The sequence below is a fragment of the Pygoscelis adeliae genome, unplaced genomic scaffold (genome assembly GCF_000699105.1).
Source record: "Pygoscelis adeliae isolate BGI_AS28 unplaced genomic scaffold, ASM69910v1 Scaffold17, whole genome shotgun sequence".
Lineage (NCBI taxonomy): Eukaryota > Metazoa > Chordata > Aves > Sphenisciformes > Spheniscidae > Pygoscelis > Pygoscelis adeliae.
This window is the reverse complement of record NW_008825234.1, coordinates 1766679-1787520: the sequence shown is the minus strand read 5'-3', so window position 1 is coordinate 1787520 and position 20842 is coordinate 1766679. Positions and strand designations below refer to the sequence as shown.

At 38.9% G+C, this 20842-nt stretch overlaps 1 protein-coding gene across 1 annotated transcript in view; it reads left to right on the top strand.

Annotated features, from left to right (window-relative positions):
• Positions 1-144: 144 nt before the first annotated feature.
• The window catches only part of MYT1L (myelin transcription factor 1-like), a 309228-nt gene continuing 288530 nt past the window's right edge, over positions 145-20842 (top strand). The window contains exon 1 of the mRNA XM_009329297.1: positions 145-670. The gene's annotated coding sequence lies outside the window, so the exon portion shown is untranslated. The remainder of the gene's footprint in view (positions 671-20842) is intronic.

The following is a 20842-nucleotide window of genomic DNA, read 5'->3' as shown; positions in this document are numbered from 1 at the left end:
AGCTGCACCCGCGCGGCGGGGCCGGGAAAATGGATGTGCGTCGCGCTGCTTAAAGGATGCGGGCTGAGGCGGGGGAAGTCGGCAATCTGCTACGGATGCTGTTCTGCTGCGGTAATGTGGTCTCTAAGGGAACTTGGGCTTGATGCATGCTACGCTGCCTAGGCTTCCTCCAGCCCGTCGCCTCTCTGCTGCTCTTAAATGGAGGTTACCGCTGATCCGTCAGCCACAGAGCTGCACGCATGCCCGTCTTCTCAGCGTTCGGTGGTGGCAACTTACTAATTTCTGCCTTCGACTTCGGGCCCGTTGGCTTCCTGTCTGCAAGCATTATTACTTTTGTCCATGTGGCAAAATAATTAGCATACAGATGAGAAGGGATCCTGCCTCTGAGCCTCAGTCGCAGGAGAAGATGTGCAGTGGAAAGTTGATTGGATGAATGGAGAACAAATGGTGGGCGTTCAAAAGCATTAGGAGAGTTTTGTTGTCGTGGAGCAGGTTTGTCAGTTTTCTGGGTGAATCTCGTAAGATGGAAGGCAGGGTGGCTGGCGCCGAGACGACTGCCTGACAGACTGTGGCCTACTTGAAGGTGTGCGTTGGGACTGCATGCGTAGATAATTCGTTTGGACTACTTTGTTTTGCAATTCTACGACTTTCCCTTTGCTATTCCCTCAAGGTAAATACGTCCTTTTATCACCGTTGTTGTTCGCAGGGCACTTTCGCTGTTGTTCACGAAGTGATGGAAAGTTCAACTCTTGGGGCAGTTAACAAAAGAATAGCTGGGGTTTGTACTTCTCCTCCTCTCCCACCCCAGCTCCTCGACACATCCTCCTGTGCGTAGAGCTGGAGGAGGCTGGGCAGCTCAGGGCCCGATCCTGCTCTCCCTGAAGTCAGCGGGGAGTTTGACATTGCTTCCAGTGAAAACGGGATCGAGCTCTCAGTGGTGGTTGGTTTAATAACGACTGCTGGAAATGTCAGGTTTCTGCTCCCTGTTTTCTAGAACAATGTGGGCAGACCTGTAAAATTAGCAACCACTGTTCAATGGAAGCCCAGATGTGATTAGTTTTGATTGGTGTGGTATGCATTTTCTTGGCTGAAAGGAAGAAAAATGCTTATTTAACACAAACTCACTAGTAATGCTAAAAACTGAAGTTATCGATTGACAAATTACTAGTGATTCTCTCAGCTCCAAATATCTCTGTTAGATATGTGTCCTTATAAAGGCTTCTTTACTGAAAGGAGAAAACAAAAGAAGAAAATAAACAAGCTATCTTTGAATTACATGGGTTTTTTGCCAGATAATAACACTGAGTCAGACTGGAATCCCACTTCTCGAACAGAGCATCCATTGATAGGCATTTCTTATATAATTCTGATGCTGTGTATAAAATATGGGGGGTTTTAACATTTAGTTACATTTGCTTTTTTTCGTGTAGTCATTTAGGAATATTTTTGTCCAATTTTAATGATTCTTAATCTCCTTAAAAATGGTGATTTTCATTTTAACTGACCTAATTTTGAAACTGCAGTTAAGGTTGAGGTTAAGTAGAAATTATTATCCTTTAATTGTCTTTACATAGTTCTTGTGACTGTTGTAGAACAGTTTAATGAATGATTTGCTTTAATTTGAGAGACGTGGGGGTTTTGTTACCTTTAATTATGTTGTTTTGGAGAACAACAGCATACAGTTCCAAACGATATTTAGTTTTTACCTCTCTCCTTTTTTTTCTTTCTTAATTGACACTTCAGTTTTGTGTGATAGTTTATTTTTTAAAATTACCAAACAAACAAAAGTCTTTGTCATGTCACTCTGCAAACAAACAAAAAAAAATGTTGGAATAAACTGTTAACCCTTAGCAGGCAGTTCACAGGTACTCCTGATGATTTATCAAGGTTCTTCAAGTTTGGAATGATAAGGTTAAACTTGGTGGTGTAGTCTGGTGAATATAGATGTTTATACTTGTTCGCAATATGACACATTTAAAAACAATTGAATGGCAACATAACACTCCTAGCATTAGAAATATAGAGTGATGTAAGACTGTATGCAATAAAACAGGATTTTTCACTGGGGAAAAAAAGTAATGATTGTATTTTTTAAAAAACTACATTGGTTTATCAAGTGGAACAAAGAGAAGAGTAAATTATTACAATGAATAAGTGCAGAATTCGGTACATTTTAAACTAATCTAACAGTAGATTAAATTTTGTATGATTTGATTTTTACAGCCTGAACTTTCTGGAGAGTGAATGTTTCCCCCCCCCCCCCCCCCTTTTTCACCAAAAAACAAAAAACTAAGTCTCCCTTCCCCCCCCCCCCCCCCCCCTTATTTTAACCAACAAGAGCAATAGTTAAATACTAAACATTTGCAGTGGTTTCTTTGTTTTAGATTCAAATACCTAGCTCTATGCCCACATTTTCAAAAAGGGCATCAATTTTATTGTAGTAGTTCTTAGTTCATAGTATGACTTTGTTGTTTTACTCTACAGTCTTGTATCTTACATATTATAGAATTGAGCAACTGTGTGTTTGGAGACAAAGACAATTAAGAAAGAAGAGGAGCTACTTCATTGTATTCAGGGGTGTATTATTTCTCCAGATTTGTTAAGGACCATTTCTGAGGGTCTCTTTTTTTCCTGTTCTTTTCTATTTTGTTTAATTTTTGTGTGAGGAGGTGAATAAGATATGCAAAGGAGTATTTTGATCACATACACATACGTGCATACACATATGCGGCAATTTATTAGCTAGGCATAGAAACTTTGCCATATGAATGGCAAAAAAGGTACTGTTTTGAAAACTGTTCTTCTGCACCAGTCAGGCTTTTATGTGGACTCCAAAAGAATGAAAATATAATTCCCATCCATCAGCATTTCCACGGGAAATCAGCATGTGCATTTCTCTTAAGGGCATTGCACAAGCGCATTTATAAAACAAAGTTCTCTGTGTTAGAACCTATTTCTTGATCAACTCTGAGCACAGTCATTGTTTTGTTGAGAGATTCAGTGGTGGAAAAGTACTTTGATATTAAATACGTGTACAACACTGAATATCCTTATAGAAATACTGAATTTAACATGAATTTGCCTGAACTTGGTAAATGTTTGCATCATGTTGATCAACTTTCAATAAAGATGTGAAGTTCTTGATAGTATAGTACAAGAAAACTTTATGGCCGTAGATTACTTACTGACCTTTTCTTTCTCATAATAGGAGTGATGAGAAATCCTAATAAGATTATCAATGATGTTTTAAACGGAAGTGCAGCCAGATTTCTATGGAATGAAAATGGGTGCAGACCAAATAGCATCATCTTCTCCACATATCCTAGATTAAAAAGTCACAAGGAGCACAAATGAAAGCTTTTGTAGGCTGTTGACAAAGATTATCTCTTTAGAATCCTTCACAGTATTTTGCTTTGATTAGAACCACGCTGCCTATTTTAGCCATGGAGGAAAAAGCAGCAAAATGTAATGAAACTGAAATGAAGGGGGAACGTCTTGTGTTGGGAGGGGGAGTAGGATGTGGAGACAGACAGACAAAAACCACAATAGGATTTTTGATCCCTTAAAAGGGATCATACTTCTAGTCAGGAAAACAGTAAACATCATTAGTAGATTGGATTTAAAATCTGATCTCCTATCAGATTTGCAGCGTATATACTAGTTCAATATGTTTGCACTGAAGCTGCAGATGTGGAACACAGTCACCAAGTAACAAAACTAGCCAACTTGGTTGTGGAAATAACCAAGGCTGCAGGGTGCCCCATAGAGATCCATCAAATCAGGTCTGGTATAGAACTGTCCGGTAGGTTGTAAACATTAAGAAATCAATGTTGCGTCTGCCAGTAGACCCTTTGGTTTGCTGAAACTCCCACCAGCCTAATGGATCTGGGCAGTTGGTTTCAGAAACCAGTTTTCCTCGGGATAGATTTTATATATCTTGAGGGTCCATCGTAACCAAATTGATTATAGCTCTGCACCAGGCAAACTCATAAACATCTGTAAGGTCACAGTTTTTCAACCAAACCAGCACCGGGGTCTATTATTTTGTGAAGTATTAAAAGTCTCCATCTCTCATACCTTATGTCAGCATGGCATTTTTTAATCATGAAGTTGATTAAAAAGGGCATGGTATACTATGGATGTATGTTCACTTGGCATAACTTCAGCTGTTTCAGTCTGAATCCGGCAAGTGCTGTCCATGAAGAGAATGAGTGCAAAGCAGCAATTTTTAAAAAATTATTTCCATGATAGGTTTTAAGAAGGCTGCTGTTTTGTTCCTACTTTGCATGAGCCTGCTCCTGACCCGAAAGGAAAGGCAGCAATGAGCTTTGGGTCAGGCCTGTAATATCTTTTTATGGAGTGGTAGGCCAAATATATTTTTCATGTGGCTCCAGTAAAATCAAAAGAAAACATCTCCTCACTTTCTCATGTTTTTGTAATTAATAAGATTGTTTACAGACAGAATGTAGGGGAGAACGTAGTAACCATTCAAAAGAGTCTTTAGGCTGCTCATTGAATGGCTAATTTTTTCCATTCTCTCTGGTGATGTTTCACCTCCCCCCCTGCCGACAGAAATGGTGATACTTACTTGAAAGATGTAATGCCATAATATTTGTATTACATATCAATAGCTTGCTTTATTTTTCCAAGGGAAATTCCCTTTTCTCCTCCTGTCTCTAGCCAATACCAGAGGATATTACCAAGGGAATAAAATTTTATGCCTAATTTTAGTGTTCCTCTGCCTAATGTGGTGTGAATAAGTACCATGTTACAGCATTTAACCTAGTCCATCTTTGTCACTTCCTGAACAGTTCCTCGATTCAAATAAAATAGCCAAAATGTGGAAAGAGAAGATATCCAAGGTTTGTTATGAGGATAAACTGCTTGTTTTTTCTCTTGGAGTAGATGCTCTGGCATTCCTTCCAGTGCTGCAGCAGGGCATTCTCTCGCGTAAGGAATACCCTTGAAAGGGGTTCCCCAGGCCTCTTGTGGTACTGTGAGTCAGTGGCTCATCCCTTTGTATCTTATCTCCTTCCTCTGAATTAGTTGTTAAATCAAATGTCTTAATTTTCTGAATTTGAGTAGCTTATGCCAGCCCAGCTTCTAAATAAGCACTGGCGATTTGTTTTAGTAACATTTTCAGAGATGCTAGCAATTCCTCTGTTGACTGAAGAGGAAAAGGGCCATGTTTAAATATGAAACTATGTTTATAACAACTTTGCATACATCGTGGTTGTCATGTCCCATGCATAAATATTCAGGATTGTTTTTTGGGTATGTGCATATTTAGGAAGAGGTAAAACTGTTATGTCATATAAAATAATAAGGTTGAGTGCAGAGCTTTTTATTTTCTGTGTATCTTTATAGTGCTCTTGGTGTGTCTAAGACAAGTTGTTATGAATTCAGAATGGTATTTCTGCAGTGTCTTGGTTATGCAGCATAGTTTGACTGATTAAAAAATCCACAAAAACAAACTCCTTGGCCTTGGAGTTGACGCTACAGAGTAATGCTTGTGGTTTTTCAGCACGTGCATACATGAAGTCCATTCTGGGTCTTGCTAGGAAACACCCAGAGTTTACGCGGGTCAAGTTAAACTATCTTCACACATAGAAAAAGTTGTCTGTTCCAGCAGTGGTAAGATGCCTGCACAGGTGGTATGTTACTTACTAAGTTTGTTTCTCTTAGTAAGTAAGTTCTTCAAGAATTTCATAATCCTCTGACCCTTGGCTGTGACCATTCTGCTCCCAATCTCAAATTCCAGTTTTCATCAAACTCCAGATTTCATCACTTCCAGTGATGAAAAAACATTTTTCTCAACCTTTTAAAATACTCTGCATGTTTGGATCTGCCTGAGCTTAAGGGCATTACTCTGTGTGGAGTTACCGGACCTCCATATTCCAGGAAAGTAGCATACTTCAGTCCTCAGCGATAGTAGGCACAGGCCAGGCTGCAACATTCTCACAAGAACTAAGGTGATTTTTGGACATTGCAAGTAAAAGATGCAGAGGCTGTGATGAGAGGAATGAGTAACAACATCATGGCAGGGAAAAAGAATCAAACGTTCAATTAAAAGGAAGCTGCCAGAGGAAAAGCTAAGGTCCTATTGACCAGTATACAGAATTTGATGCTAACGAAAATTAGAACTCCATGACCATTGGACACATGACCTCAAAAAAGAGAAGAAAAAGAACCTCAGAAATGGATATGGACAACAAGCTTGTTGAGAAGGGGTACACAGAGGAGTCGGAACGCGTACTTGGATGGAAGTCAGGAGTACTTCATGAACCCAAAGACAGCTGGAGAAGCAAAGGAAGCTCAGGTAGGTTTATTCGCATAAGCTACTTCTGCTAGTCTGTTTTTTCTTTTTTTTTTTTTTTTTTAACTTTCTTTTACAGCCCTAAGAACGCATACCTTCTCTTCGGTTCTTCCATCTCTCTCTTAGAATAGTGTCTAATTATAAGGGGACAGGGAACAAAGAAAATGCCTTTCAAATAGCCAGTTTATTTTAACAACATTCCTATATACACTGTCAATCATAAGTTAAAAAAAATAAGACAGACCACACCCAGTATTCATAAATGTGTGTTAAATATACATAAATGTATGTGGGCATGTAGAATTTCTGTGACTAAATACCAATTCTTTGCATGCAGGGGCAAAACCAATGGCATTGAAACAGATACCTTAGTATATTGTTAAAACAGATGGGAAATGTAAGACTGTTTGCAAGCAGTCTTGTAACTGGTCGCCAAAACTCTGTTTTCTGTGAATAAAATGTAGACATGTAGTATGAACCTTCATACATGCAGTCCCTTGCTTTCTGAGAGGAAACCAAATTCAAAACATTTATTTTTTTTATTCAGGGAAAGAAAGTAGCGACATTTTGTTGTTGGTTCAGAGAACCTGCTCACTGAATTAAACAATAGCAGCTATCCGTTTCCATTCATGGATTTTCAGGTTGAGCTTTGCATGAACGTCCCCTTTTACCTTCAGGACATGTCAGCATTTTTCAGCATGTATTCTCTGAACTTTGAGAGTGAGTGTCTAGGGAGGCCTGTTTTACTTCTCCTTTTTCAGTGTGTTACTGCCTCACCTTTATCAGCTCTGGAGAAGTACTTGGTGCACAAAGGCTGGTAATGTGTCTGGGTGAACTCCAGCTGCGCTGAAGAACCTTCTCAGGGGTCTCTGCACTTTATGAATAGATCATTGCCTGTTCAGTCATAGTTACTGCTGTGTTTTTACAGCAGGTATATGTGGTAGTCCATTCCCTGTATGCCAGCTCTTCAAAAGGTGGTAGACTTAAAGTAGCCATCATTGACGGACCTTCTGAGCTGCCCACCACGAGGCTGACCCATTTCATGTTTTATGAGAAAAAAATACATATGGGAAAAGGATGGAGATTTTTATCTATGACCTTTCCAATCTAACAATGCCTTTTTTTGTTTTGTTGTTGCTTATCAGTGACCTTGGCTAAGGAGAAGCAGATGATTATTAGAAGAAAGAAAAGAAAGAAAAGGGTAGATCTTTTCCACAGGTCTGTTTGGCCTTTGTGACACAACAGACTGGAGAAAAGGCACACTTGAATAGTGTGCCTTGAAGACAGAGCATCCTGATTTAGCAAATGCGGGCCCTGCAAAGCAGTGTGGAACAAAACATCCAGTCATTTCACTGCAGCAGCCACTGTGCTTCATAGACAGCTCTGCGGAGCATATACCTTCTTTCTTTACCTCCTACCTGCCCAAGAGCCAGCACAGATTGCCACAGTGTTAATTCCAGCCAACTCCAGTGGAAAATAAGGGCATATGACAAGAGTGCACATATGTTAATGACTCATGCACCCTGCACTTCTTATTTGTCGTTTTATATGTTGTTTGTTACGGTTAATAAATTTTTATTTTGTGAAAACTGTGATGTATTTGTTCTGTTTAAAAAAACCTGATATGCAACACCCTTTTCCTATACCTGCACTTCTTGCCAAATTCAGTAAAATGTGGTTAGCTTGAAATTCAATTTTTTAGCAGTCATAAGTCTTTTGCTACTCAAAGAGCAGAACAAGCAGATTCAAAGCAGTGCTGCCAATAACACAGATCAGAGTATGCTTCTGAGGCTTCCAGAAATTGTATTCAGATTGACTCCTATAATTGCTCTTTTGTGTTCAGAATCACCAGTCTTTCCACTCACTGAAAGCATCTTCATTTTTGTTTTTAGAGGCACTTTTAATTTACCAAATATACATCAGAAGCCACTGAACAATTCCTATATCTTTGCTTCCAGATGCCAGGTAAATCACTTCAGGAACTAGGAAAGAAACGATAGAGCAGCTTTTTGAGGATTACAGTTAATAAAGTAACTATATCTTTATAAATATTGTGGTCTAGAAAACTGTCTTTGCATTACTGCATTGCAAAAGGATTCCTAAAAATGTGAGCTTTGCATAGATTTCATAATTGCACAGAAATTAGTGAGCCATCATGACTTCATGCAGCTACTCAAAAGTCTCACTTGTGTTTATGTGCTTGGAAGTTAACAGAAGTGGAAATGGGATATCTTGCTTACTAATTTTCTTGCTTTCCTATACTTTGCAAGAGTCACCGTTCTTACACCTTTATAATAATCATATTCACTATAGATTCATCAACACCAAGTTGCTAACCACTGGTAGCATCAGGGTTTACAGGTTCCCAGAGCCAATACGCCACTAGTTTCTCAGGCTATCAATGCTTTTGATTTTGAGGCATTTCCATTGAAAGGTTGATATAAACTCAGCACACGATTACAGGAACTGGAATGACAATCTCCTGTATCTAAAAGCTTTGCTTCCGCTACTGACGATGCTAGATTTACACCGTGATTGTTCCAGGGGTAAATATCATGAGTCTTACTTATGTTTAACCAGTTGGGGAATACTTATACTTCATGGGAAATTCTATTTTCTGCCTCTGTCATCTACTTCTCAATTTTCTTTCTTTCTTGAAAAATCTGCTGGTAAAATTGAAGCTCTGCACATACAGGGAAACCACGTACTACCTTATCAAAGAGACCTAAGAACTCCACTGATTTGTTCCATGCATGTTTCTAATGTTACAGACTGAGTATGGAAAACTGGAAGCATGTAAATGGGGAAATGAAGGAAGAACCAGGGGCTCTCAAAAGAACCCAACAAACCCCACAAAGAAAACAGGAATTGGGGGAAGCTGAGCCTAAACTCTTAAAATTCCTTAGGCAGAGTTCTGGGGTCCCACAGTGCATTGCCAAGTATTTCCCCCCAAAACATCTGCAAATTGCATTAACTGTCCCAAATTCCAAAATGTTTCTGTCTAGTACAGTCATTTATGGAGAGCACTGTATTGTATGGGCCTTCATAAAGTGCCCCTATACAGTTCGAGGGGCATCTGGATGACCCTCTTAGTCATATGGTTTAGTTTTAGGTAGTCCTGCGAGGAGCAGGGGGTTGGACTTGATGATCCTTATGGGTCCCTTCCAACTTGAGATATTCTATGATTCTGTGATTCAAGATAGCAGGAGTCCGAGACAAGAGGACTGCATTCCCAAGAGCCGTTGAGTGGCACAGCTGTTACTGAGAAAGGTTTCTACTGTAGGCTGGACTTTAAAATAATTGGCTATAAGAGAAATAGAGGCCTTTTCTTACTTATCTGTAGTATTTTGATCTAAGGATGCAAGTAAGTCAGGAGATTCCACCTGTCCCTTGTTTTGGCTGGCTGAGGGATGAAGAAAAAAAAACTTGACTGGAAACTGAGAAAGCAAAATCAGTTGCTTTCCTGACAAATTTATTGCTGATACCTATTATGACTTTTCATATATGAGAATTACAGATTTCAGATGATAGCTTAACATTTTTAAAGAAGAAATTTTGACCTCACTGTTAACTGTAACCCTAAAATGACTAAAAATGTCTCAGTTAATGTTCACACATACACTTAACTGTTATTTTTCTGCTGAAACATCAAAATGTTAGAGCCATGGTAACGGCAAAAATAATTTGCCAGACAGCTATATTAGTACAAGGAGACAATACATTTGCATGGCTACATTTACAGAGCCAGTGGCCTAATCCTGTTCCACTGAAGTCACTGAGAATTTCTTCAGGGGGAGAATGCATTTTGTATTAGTTTCTAGGTTTTTCAGCTGTTAACTTACTTTTCCAGTACGGCTTTCAAAGCAATTCAATTTAAAATATAATTATTAACCCATGCTTTATCAATTGAATTCTTGATTGCCTCATCATTTTGCCCAAAGGTCTGAATACTAAATTTGAGCTTGGCCTGTCATTGTCGTAAGTAGTTTCTTGCTCAACCATTACCTTGGTTGTGGTAAGCTTAAAAACAATCTTCCCCAAGAGGTATCACACCCATGACATAAGCCAAGAAGTATTTTATTGTCCTCTCCAGAGGCAGGTTGCTGCACCTGTTTACGGGTAGCCTGAAACACTAATGATCAAAACAGTATCAAATTGAAAGGCATAGGATATCTGTATTAATCAACCTTTCTCTTTACTAAGCAGTGTATAACTGATACATTCATAATCGTTTGTGGTAAGTTCTTGACTGCTTCTGGAAAATAATCTTTTAAATATGTTCAGCTGTTGCCTCTTCCTTCATCTTCCTTGAAGCTTTTTTGCTGCCTTGAACTGTGCACAGAGATTTTACTGACATAATTAAAGAAATCTGCATGCAAATGAAGAGCATACAACTGCTCTAAGTACATAAACTCTTATATGCATCATACAAGACAACAGACAAGTTTGAATGCATTGCTGCAAATCTTGAGAACCAACTACATTATATACTGACAATTGCAGATGTCTGCCAGAAACATTGGGAGGAATCTTACGCTTTAGAAAACAAGATATCTGTGTATAGACAGAACATAGCAGAATAAAATCCTGGTTCTTGTATGACATACTCATCTGGGTGCTCATATTGAACTTCATAGGTCTATTCATCTGCTGCTCATAGGTTAAACTTAAATGTTTACAGAATTAGGGCCTTCGCATGTGAGTCAGAGAACAAGTTCACTACTTAAATTAAGTTTTGAGACAAAATAAACTGTATTTTCACTAAAACTGGATAACTTTTTGAGTTCTTGGTATAAAAAACTTTAAGTAGGATGATAATGGAAAAAAAACCCGCAGTATTTCTCCTTCCAGAATGAAATAGTTTGATTTTCTATTAGAAATGGCTTTTTTAGTACTTCCTTAACTTACGTTACAAAATAAACAACAATTAAATCCAAAATACTTTTGGTTAAATCAGATGATCCAGTTGAACTCATATGACTTTACTACGGTTTGATCTGCCAAACATCTCATTTTAAATTAACAAGAATGGGTAAGTTAACCTCATATGTCAAAATTTTTCTGGAGCTGAAATTGGAAAGATTTATGTGGTACTGTCTCCTACAGGTTTAATTTGTTCAGTGGGACTGAGATCCACGCATCCCTAAATTCTGCCTAAGCGGCTTGTTTTTCCAAGTGCTCAGCAGGCGCTGCTTGAAAGCCTCATGTCTCTGGTTAGGAGACACGAGAGGAAGGGGATTCTCTCAACATTAGGCATCTGCATTTGGGCCTGCATGGTCAAAAAATTATTTTCAACAAAATAACTGTAATCACTTGAGGTTCATTTACCGTTGTAGAGATTTCTGGTTTGTCACTGTATGGCAGAGATGTAGAAAATAGGTTTGGATATACCTAATTGCTTGTGTAACATTGTGCAACTTCTGTTGTCTTGTGAAATGCTTTTGTGAATTACAGGTAGCATTGCATATAAATTAGCTGTATACTGCTTTGCAGCACACTGTTATTCTGATCCTTTCACCCTTTTTGCCATTTTTTAGATCTTAGTAACAGTCATTGCATCTTTGATAATACAAAAGATATTTTGCAAATTAACAGCGTGGCATGAGAGCAGATCTGCAAGAGTTACCACTAGCATTTCTAACCCAGGCTACTCACTAATTTTAGAGGCTTTGTTTTTTTAAACCATTACTATGAGCCAGCAAGGAAAAGAAAGTGAGGAAGGAAAATAAGAACAGGTTTCCCTTGATGGTGGTAGATAGTATGATGTTGTTTTTTAGATCTGTGACAGATGCTACTGCTTGAAGGAATTTCGGCTTGATGGTACCACCTGAGAAGTAATCTGAAAAAGAGTAACAGGAGTAAAGGTGTTAGATGAGTCTTTACTAGCCTTTGCCTGCTGGACTGGGTGGCGGGGTGAGTGTACATTTTCAATGAGTTTTCTCTCTTTTCTGTCATCTACTTATTTGTCAATAAGCCAGTAAGAGTATGTCTCCATCAAAATGGTCAAGTATGGGTGCAGGGTGTGCAAATACACCTGAGCTGGCTTTAAGCACTCGCTTTGTGCTGGAATAGCTGTAGAAGGTGCAAGGTGGTTGAGAAGATCCTCAGTTGTTTTGGTTTTTTTTTTTCTTAAAAAACTGGTAAGGTCTGGGGCATGAAAGTTTATGAGGCTGTAGACTTATAAGCAATCCAGTTGGTTGAATAAAGCATAATTCATGTTTCTCTCCTGTTCAGTGTTTTGCAAGTAGACTTTTTTGAGAGCAAGTTGATTATTAAGTGCCTGAGATAGCATGTTATGATGAAGTGACATAAAACATTTGTACCTCATATGCCTTAATGAAATGCTAGAACTGTGTATGCTGATGTAAGAATTAAAGAAGTGTAGAAGTAACAGTGTTTTATTTGATTAGATGACAAAAATAAAACAATATTTGTGACAGCTAGTCCTTGTAGTTAACAGCTCATCCAAGAGCTTATTTTGATATAGAGACCGTATTGTATATAATTTACAGCATCATAGAAAAATTGCATTGGAAAGGATAACTGGAGGTCCAGTCCAATCCTCTTCTCAAAAGGGTTCAAATCAGGTTAGAGCCGTAATGAAGTCCAAAGTTCAGTCTACACAATAGCATGCAAGTATTGTGGAAGCACATGAGAGGCTGTGAGAAAAAAAGAAGTGTGTTTAAATCAGGTTCTCTATTTAAATGTGATGATAGAGTATGCTGCTATAGCTATACTGACTTCACCCTATATTGCCATGTACAGGTAGTTTTATTTCTGGCATGTCCACATGTCACTGGGAATAGAAACATCCCTAGAGCAAAGAGCTGACTCTTCTGTTAGATCAGGTGGTGAAAGGGAATCCGCAACATCTGCACAGGTCAGAAGGGTGGGAGGAGAATGCAAGCTGAAGGCCAGTGTCACTGAAAAATATCTTTTAAAAAATCTTCTACTTACTTTCTCTGTTCTGAAAAATTTTTTGGGAAAGGAAATTCTATTTTTAATCATAGAAACACATTTCTACTGCAAGTTAGAAAAGATACAGTAGGAATCATTTCAACACCAATGAGAAGATACCATGGTTGGCCAAACAGGTTCTTCCCTTTTTAAGTTCTTTTACAGAATCACAAAAATTAAAGTGAAAAGTGTGAAAAAAGACAATGTCCAGAGGAGTGGGACAAAACAGGGAGCCATGCACTTCAGTAAACACAACTTAGAAACAAAACTGGGGTAGGACAGTACAGATTGTTTGGTTGTTTAATAAATCTTTATTTTGTATTAAGGAACACATTGGGTTTAGTATGAGTAGTGACATTGTGGAATAATGAAAGCAAGTAATTTTTATGTTTCCATAACAAAACATCACGCTGCTCTGTCTTCTGCTTACCTTTATGCTAGTTGGTGTTGACCCTAAGAGTTTTTGGATTCACGGATCAGAGATGACACTGAGCTGCCTGATACAAAAATAAAATGGAAAAAAATAAGATTCTCTTTCCTTTGCTGTGCATAGGACACAGATAGGTTCATTTCACTTTAGAGAGACAAAAATCCCCACCTTGGACATAGCTAGGACGTTAAGGATCAAACTCTTCTCTTTGTAGCGCTAGTGTAAATTCAGTGTGTCCAGTGATTTTACTGGCTCTTCTGAAAGTATCCAGATATTGCTGCAAGAAGAACTTGAATAACTTGGAAAGGACTGCAGGCCTGGCAGAATCTCCTGGAGAAAAGGAGGCTGAGGGGAGACCTCATTGCTCTCTACAACTACCTGAAGGAGGTTGTAGCGAGGTGGGTGTCAGTCTCTTCTCCCAAGTAACTAGTGATAGGACAAGAGGAAATGGCCTCAAGTTGTGCCAGGGGAGGTTTAGATTGGACATGAGGAAAAATTTCTTTACTGAAAGAGTGGTTAAACATTAGAAGAGGCTGCCCAGGGAAGTGGTTGAGTCACCATCCCTGGAAGTATTTAAAAGATGTGTAGATGAGGCGCTTAGGGAGATGGTTTAGTGGGCATGGTGGTGTTGGGTTGACGGTTGGACTCGATGATCTTAGAGGTCTTTTCCAACCTTAATGATTCTATGATTCTGTGATTCTAATGTGAGGTGTGAACACAGACTAAAGCTACAAATTTTAATTACAAATAAAGAAAATAATTTATAGTTTAAATTCAAAATCAGAATTTGGGAGGTCCTTTTAAAGAGACAACTTCTTTCACAAAAAGCTCTACTTTTTATAGCAGGCCTTCAGGCACATTTCTAACTTCAAAATACTCTTAGGTTTGACATGATTTAGCAGTTCATAGAATCTTCACTCACCTTTAAGGTTTTTATATTTTTTCACATGATATCACACATGCAGTGACATCTGTTTTGCACTCATAGTCAAAATAAGATTGTTCTCAGCAATGTCAAGAAGAGATGAAGACGGAGTCATAGGGGATAGTGAGATGTGGAATCACTTGAAGCTGTATTTTAAGGCTCTATGACTGACAAAGGAGGTGTGCTTTTTCTACAGGGACCATCTTTTTCTTGTGTGTTTTTACAAGCACTTAGCACAAGGTGTTCAGTTTCATGACTTGGGCTACTAGCAAGAATAACATATGCATGTTAGACATCCTGTGGAGACAAGACTGCTATTTTACAGTGAGTCAAGGTCAGCTCTGGGTAAAGAACATGGTGCCGACTGACCTGGCTAACTTGTGGTAAATACAGCTTAAACCTTGTCTCACTGTGGATTTCAGAATGAAACAATTATGGGGCAGTGTTTTAAAAAAGCAAACAACATAATTACTCTTTGTGTTCTCCATATCAGTAACTACAAAGCCAAAACCAGCAGAGATTGGTTTGTGTATAGTTATAGATACTGTATAGTTGTCTTGTATATTGATGCCATACCGCTGAACTCTCCATCATCAGTCATGTTTTACATCAGTATGTTCAAGGGAAGAGTCAGGCCCACTGTTGGTAAGATAAGATACACTCTTTATAATTGTAGGTGAGGCACAATTCCCATTTGCCTCAAAGACAGGTACATAAGTGATCCTGTGCAGGGGACTGCTGAAGATAAGCTGTTCCAAACCCGGACATCTTTTTGACGTACAGTGTACCACATACTGAAGACTCAGTGTACTTCATCATTCCAGACAATTTCAGTGGTAATCATCTTTGATTTTTGTAATGTAGGGGTGTGGATCTCTGTGGCAAGCTGAAAATTCAGCAGAAGTGTTAGTTAATTATAAAATTCCTGAATATATGATTTTGCTAAAAATATTCTTGAAATGAAAGTGTAGGAATATGTCAGTCTCTGTAGTTACAAGCTACAGTTGTTATTCATTCTTGAAATGAGTGACACTGTTTGTTTCTTGTACCTTAGGAAAAACTATGTGGTTACTCAGTTTTACAGATAAGTGGTAGGAGAAAAAAAAAGATTTTATCTTAAAAAGCAGAAAAAATACTTCTAGTAATGAGGTAATACAGTCTGATGCATTTGATCTTGCTTTGGGACAAAGGGATGGGCTGGGTGACCTTTTGAGGTCCTGTTTCCTGTGACTGCATAGCTGCAAAAGAAAACCAGAGAAATACAGAAAGAAAAAGCAACGCAAGGAAGTGAAACTAAAGGATTTGGCTATTGAACGAGGCTGATCCTGCCTTTCAATAAATGCGGAGCAGGTGGAGACTAGCTAGCTGCTGCAGATATTGGTAATGATCTAGTCACAGCAGTGTGGAACTTTGTGCCGACTAATTTATCAAGGTGCAAAGTGAAAAAAGTCTAAGCTCCGATTAATTTAAGTTTTGGCGTGGGTCAGTCTCTTAGGAAAGCAAATACTTTTGAGAACTGAGGAAGTTTTGTAGGGGAAAATAATGCTGCAAGAGTACAAGTCAAATTCCAATAAAAATATATGCAAATTTTTACACATCTGGCAGAATTAGTTGCATCATGGTAGCTGTGATAGGCTAGGACTATCGTAATGGACAATTTTAGAGAGAAGGATAGCTATCTTTCATTATTTGTTTACTCCAGCTAATATATTTGGAAAATAGACAAATCTTTGAAAACCGAAGCTCCTCTTTGATTCAGAATTGGTCTGAAAGCATGAGAATTGTAAGCATGGTGGAATGGTCCCCCCCCAGTCTCCACAGAAATACTAGAGCTACTTACAGTCATTGGGATCTATTGGCTGTTTAATGTTTGTATTTTGGTAGTGCCTCGGGTATCAACCAATTCAGGACTTAAGGGGAGGTTCCTCAAATACGGTAAGTAAATGTCCTCTTTCCTAGTTTGCACTCAAGGGATGTGGGCTGGAACTGTGAGTCTGTGGGGACTGATCTTTAAGCAGGCCGCTTCTTTCACTTGCAGAAAAGGATGACGATTTTCTTACATCCAATATTTGTGATGGGAATTTAGAGTTCTAAAAGTGAAACATATCTCAGCACCTATACATGTTTGCAGTAGTGGCATAGCTCGTTGCCTGCTAGCCTGTTTTGATTACTGGTTGGGCCTCCGCTGTGCATGTCCAAAGATATTGGCAGACTCTACACGATAGTATTTAAAGATTGATCCTTTATTCTTTAGACAAATAGAGAAGGCAGATAGTTTGAGCTGGTGAGGAGAGACAGAACACAAGATGGTAGCTGACCCTGTTGAATATGTGAAAGAAAGAAGGATTTCTGCAGCAGGCAGGAAGAGCTTCAGGACAAGTGAAGCAATTGTTACATGAGATAGTGGATCCTGTGGCCAAACTCTGATAGCAGATAAACATGCCTGTTTACATTGGTGATTTAGCACAGTAGTCTATCAGTGACAAGAACTTTCCTGCATAAGGTTGTTGTGCTCACTATAAGCAATTCTATGTCAAAATTGTGCCAAAACTGAGTTGCCTCAGACAATCAAACTGCTGTCATGCTGCATATGTAGACACTGCATAACTCTTTTCCCCAGTTGTGCAATTTTTTGCATTTTGATTGGTTTCAGGAGGCTGATTGTCATTTTAAGACTGCAGCTGTTGCTGGGTAACAATGCAGGAAAAAGAAATCCTTGCATTTTTATCCCAATTGGAGTACAGGTATTTGCATATTCCTGTTTAAATATTTCAGATAATTGCATTAGAAATAGAGATATCCGTGTATTATATTGGCTGTTATAAACCCTCTCCAATGACTGGTTCCTTTACTCAGACATCCAAAGCTGTGCCACCCAGAAAGCTCACCTATGCTTCTGGTGCTCTTCAGCTGCTTCTGGCTTTAGCAATGTGGCAGGCATGACCTGGGCAGGTAAACTCTAGGTGAAACTCTGGAAGTCACAGGCAGTTTTGCTATTGACTTTAATTCTACCAGGATTTCACCACCAGAGTCCAACGTCTTTTAAAGATTTTACTGACCAATTTATGATGATTACTCTGAAAAGAAAATGTCCACAAGTTCATGTTAGGAAAGTTGTTCAGCTTCTGTAGCATCAGTATTAGATCCAAAGAATGTTGAAGACAGTGGAAGGACTCCCATTGCCATCTGGAAATTTTGGTAAATAATATGTAGAGGCCTCAATAAATTCTTAGGAGTTAGAATGATATTTAGTTAATGGACCAAGATGCTTGCAGACCTAAATTAATTTTGTAACACTTTAATTAATGCTTTGAGATCTTTTATAAAATTTGGGAATATGAATCACAGAGGAGTCAATAACACATACGGTACAGAAAAGGTTGTTCGATATACTAAACAAGCTGGTAGACTTTGTTAGACATTTTTTCTTGCATATGCTCTTTTCCTTTCATGTACACATCCGTCCTTCCCCATATTCTCCTGTTCCTTTCTTTTTCCGATGGCATTGCATTTTGCCATTTTACAGGGTGGCTTAAAGATGTCTGTAATCCCATTTGTGGTTCTTTGGGCCTGATCAGTGCCCACTGGCTATTGGGAAGACCTCCCAGACCTATAGATCAGGTCTTTCACACAGATGTGTTGGAAATACGTTATTATTTTCCATGTATCTGTATCTGCTTTCCTTCCTCAGAACTACCATTTGCAAATATCCATTGTGTTTCTGTTATGCAATGATGCTTGTTTAAAAACTGAAAACAACTGAATAAAAGACCACATGAAGCTATAAAAAATAGGTTCTCCTTCTGCCCTGTATAATGCAGTAGCTGTTACTGAGCTGACATAAGGATAACTGAGGGCAAAATCTGACCCTTTGAGCTTGTGTGGTTGCCTTCCCATCAGCACTTTCTGCAGTGTGGGAGACAGACCGATCAGCAGAATCAGGGCTTCGTCTTCTGAGCAGCACATTGTCCTTGAACCTCCTGGGGCTGGAGGAGATTCCAGGACAGCAGTTGGGTTGTACTGCAGCTGAGAGTGATGATCACTCTGCCCCAGCCCACGCAAGGAGAGTTTTGGCATCTGCTTCCGATGAAGCCCTTCACCTTCTCCCCTGCTATGAGCAGAGGTGTTGCTGTGACAGATGCCTGAGGTCAAGGGGCACTGAAAATGTGTGAGAAAGGGCTCCAGAAAAGAAACCAGCTTTAAACAGTGAATGATTTGTTTGGCTCCCAGGGAAAAAAAAAAAAAAAAAGCCCACACCAGGAAGCCCAGTGCTTTGCTTTAGCACAACAATAAGGATAACAACTGTAATTGGAACAAGTGTCTGCACTTTTGTAATTAATTAATCGTTGGTTGCAGTGAACATTTTATAGGTCACAAATTCCTTAAAGTTAAATCCTTCCATTATGTGAAACAGGTATATCCAAGTCATATATCCTATCAGTTTTCTGTATTGATATTCACCATTAGTCTGTATTTTGAGAGGAAATGCACTTCAGTAGATGTTTCTTGGAAATGATTAGTGTTGGCTAGAACTAAGTATAGTGCAGGTGGGAGTGTGCAATCTCTCAACCAGTACTGCTCATGCACTGTAGTGCTGGCAAGGCAGTTCCCCTACTATGCCACTGTTGAATAGCAGCTATAATTTTGCTGCAAACTGAGTAGCGCTTCCGTGACAGAGATAAAGCCAAGGACTATAAGTAAGATCTTTACATTCATTTATGTCTTTTATCCTAAACTGGACAGGGACCAAATGCTTAGAGGTGAAACACCAATCCATTAAAACGCTGCGCCATAGATTTCAGAGCCTGCAAGAACATGCTCTTGCACCTCAATGTAAAGTTTTCTGTCCTCAGACATGCTGAACTAAAGCTTGATTTTAAAAAAGTAGCGAAGAGGGAGGTAACAGGTAGCTCTGGTAGCAAAGGGCAGCTCTGAATGCAAAGTAATTTTATATCTGAAAGCAGTGCTACTAGTAGGACTACTTTGGGAAGTCCAAATTCTAAATCTTTGCACAGACCTGTATTCTCACAGAAATCTTCCCGTAAGTCTCAAGTAGGGTGGTAAGAACATAGTCCAGAGCAGACTTCTTGAATGTAGCTTTCTAGCATGTCTCTGAGGATTCTGGTTCTTGTGTGTTTTCCACCAAGGGCCCAGCAAAGGCTATTAGGCTTGGCAGGAGGCCACAATAGGCTCAATTAATATTTTATTCAGTATAATCCTGTATTGGGTAGAATTTGGCGGTCTTGTAGTGAGAGGCTGCTGGCCTTAGTTGTCCTGTGAAGTCTCTTCTTGTCTCATTGATTCCCTTCTTTCACTGAGTGTAAAAGCTGTGTTTTTGTGCTGTCTGATGGTGACAGAATTCCCTTAATTATCTTCAAGACCATCACTGAGCCAAAGGGATTAATGCTTCATTCTTGTGGGATGGTAAAATCTATGCCTTGTTCACTGTTATCCCCCAGTGATCCCCATCTGACACCATAAGTCTGAAAACAAATTTCCCCATTTTCAAGGGGAAGAGGAAGAGTTATGGCTGATTATCCAAAGGATATGCCATCTCTGAACTTTGTTTCCAGGAATGCTCAATTCAAAGGCCACTTATTTTTCCTCTTCCTTTCTTCTCCGTTGGGTAAATCTGAACCTGGGCCTGATCTTTATAATTTTAACAGGAAGATAACTTTGTATTGGAAACAGATGCTTCTTCTCTTCCGTATTCCTGAGCATTTTCAAAGAAAGAGACGTGTCCAAACAGTTCAGCTGCCAATGAGGGAGCCATCAAAGGAAATTTTAAGGTTTTTTTTATAGACTGCATTATTTATATGTGTGTTCTTCATTCCTCTGGCAACTATGAGGTTAATCCAGGTAGCTTAGCTACTTCACTGAGGACTCAGCCTGTTCAGTAGGGAATTAATTATCTTAATTTACATTTGTCATAAAATAAAACTTCACATTCATGCAAGTACAGTGGATCAAGTTAACCTCTTTCTCTAGAGCAACTTGTTCATGCATGTGACTATGTAGATTTTAAACCCATAATCTTTCAAGAGCTTGTAATGGTTAATAATCAAACGCTTTCTCAAACATCCTCTATGATCTATGACATTTATCTAAGACCTACATTGAAGATGGAGGATTCTAGATATAGTACTGATAAAATTATCTCTTAATATCTGTCTATAGACTAAAGAAAAAAACATTGTGTTTTCATGGCAATTTA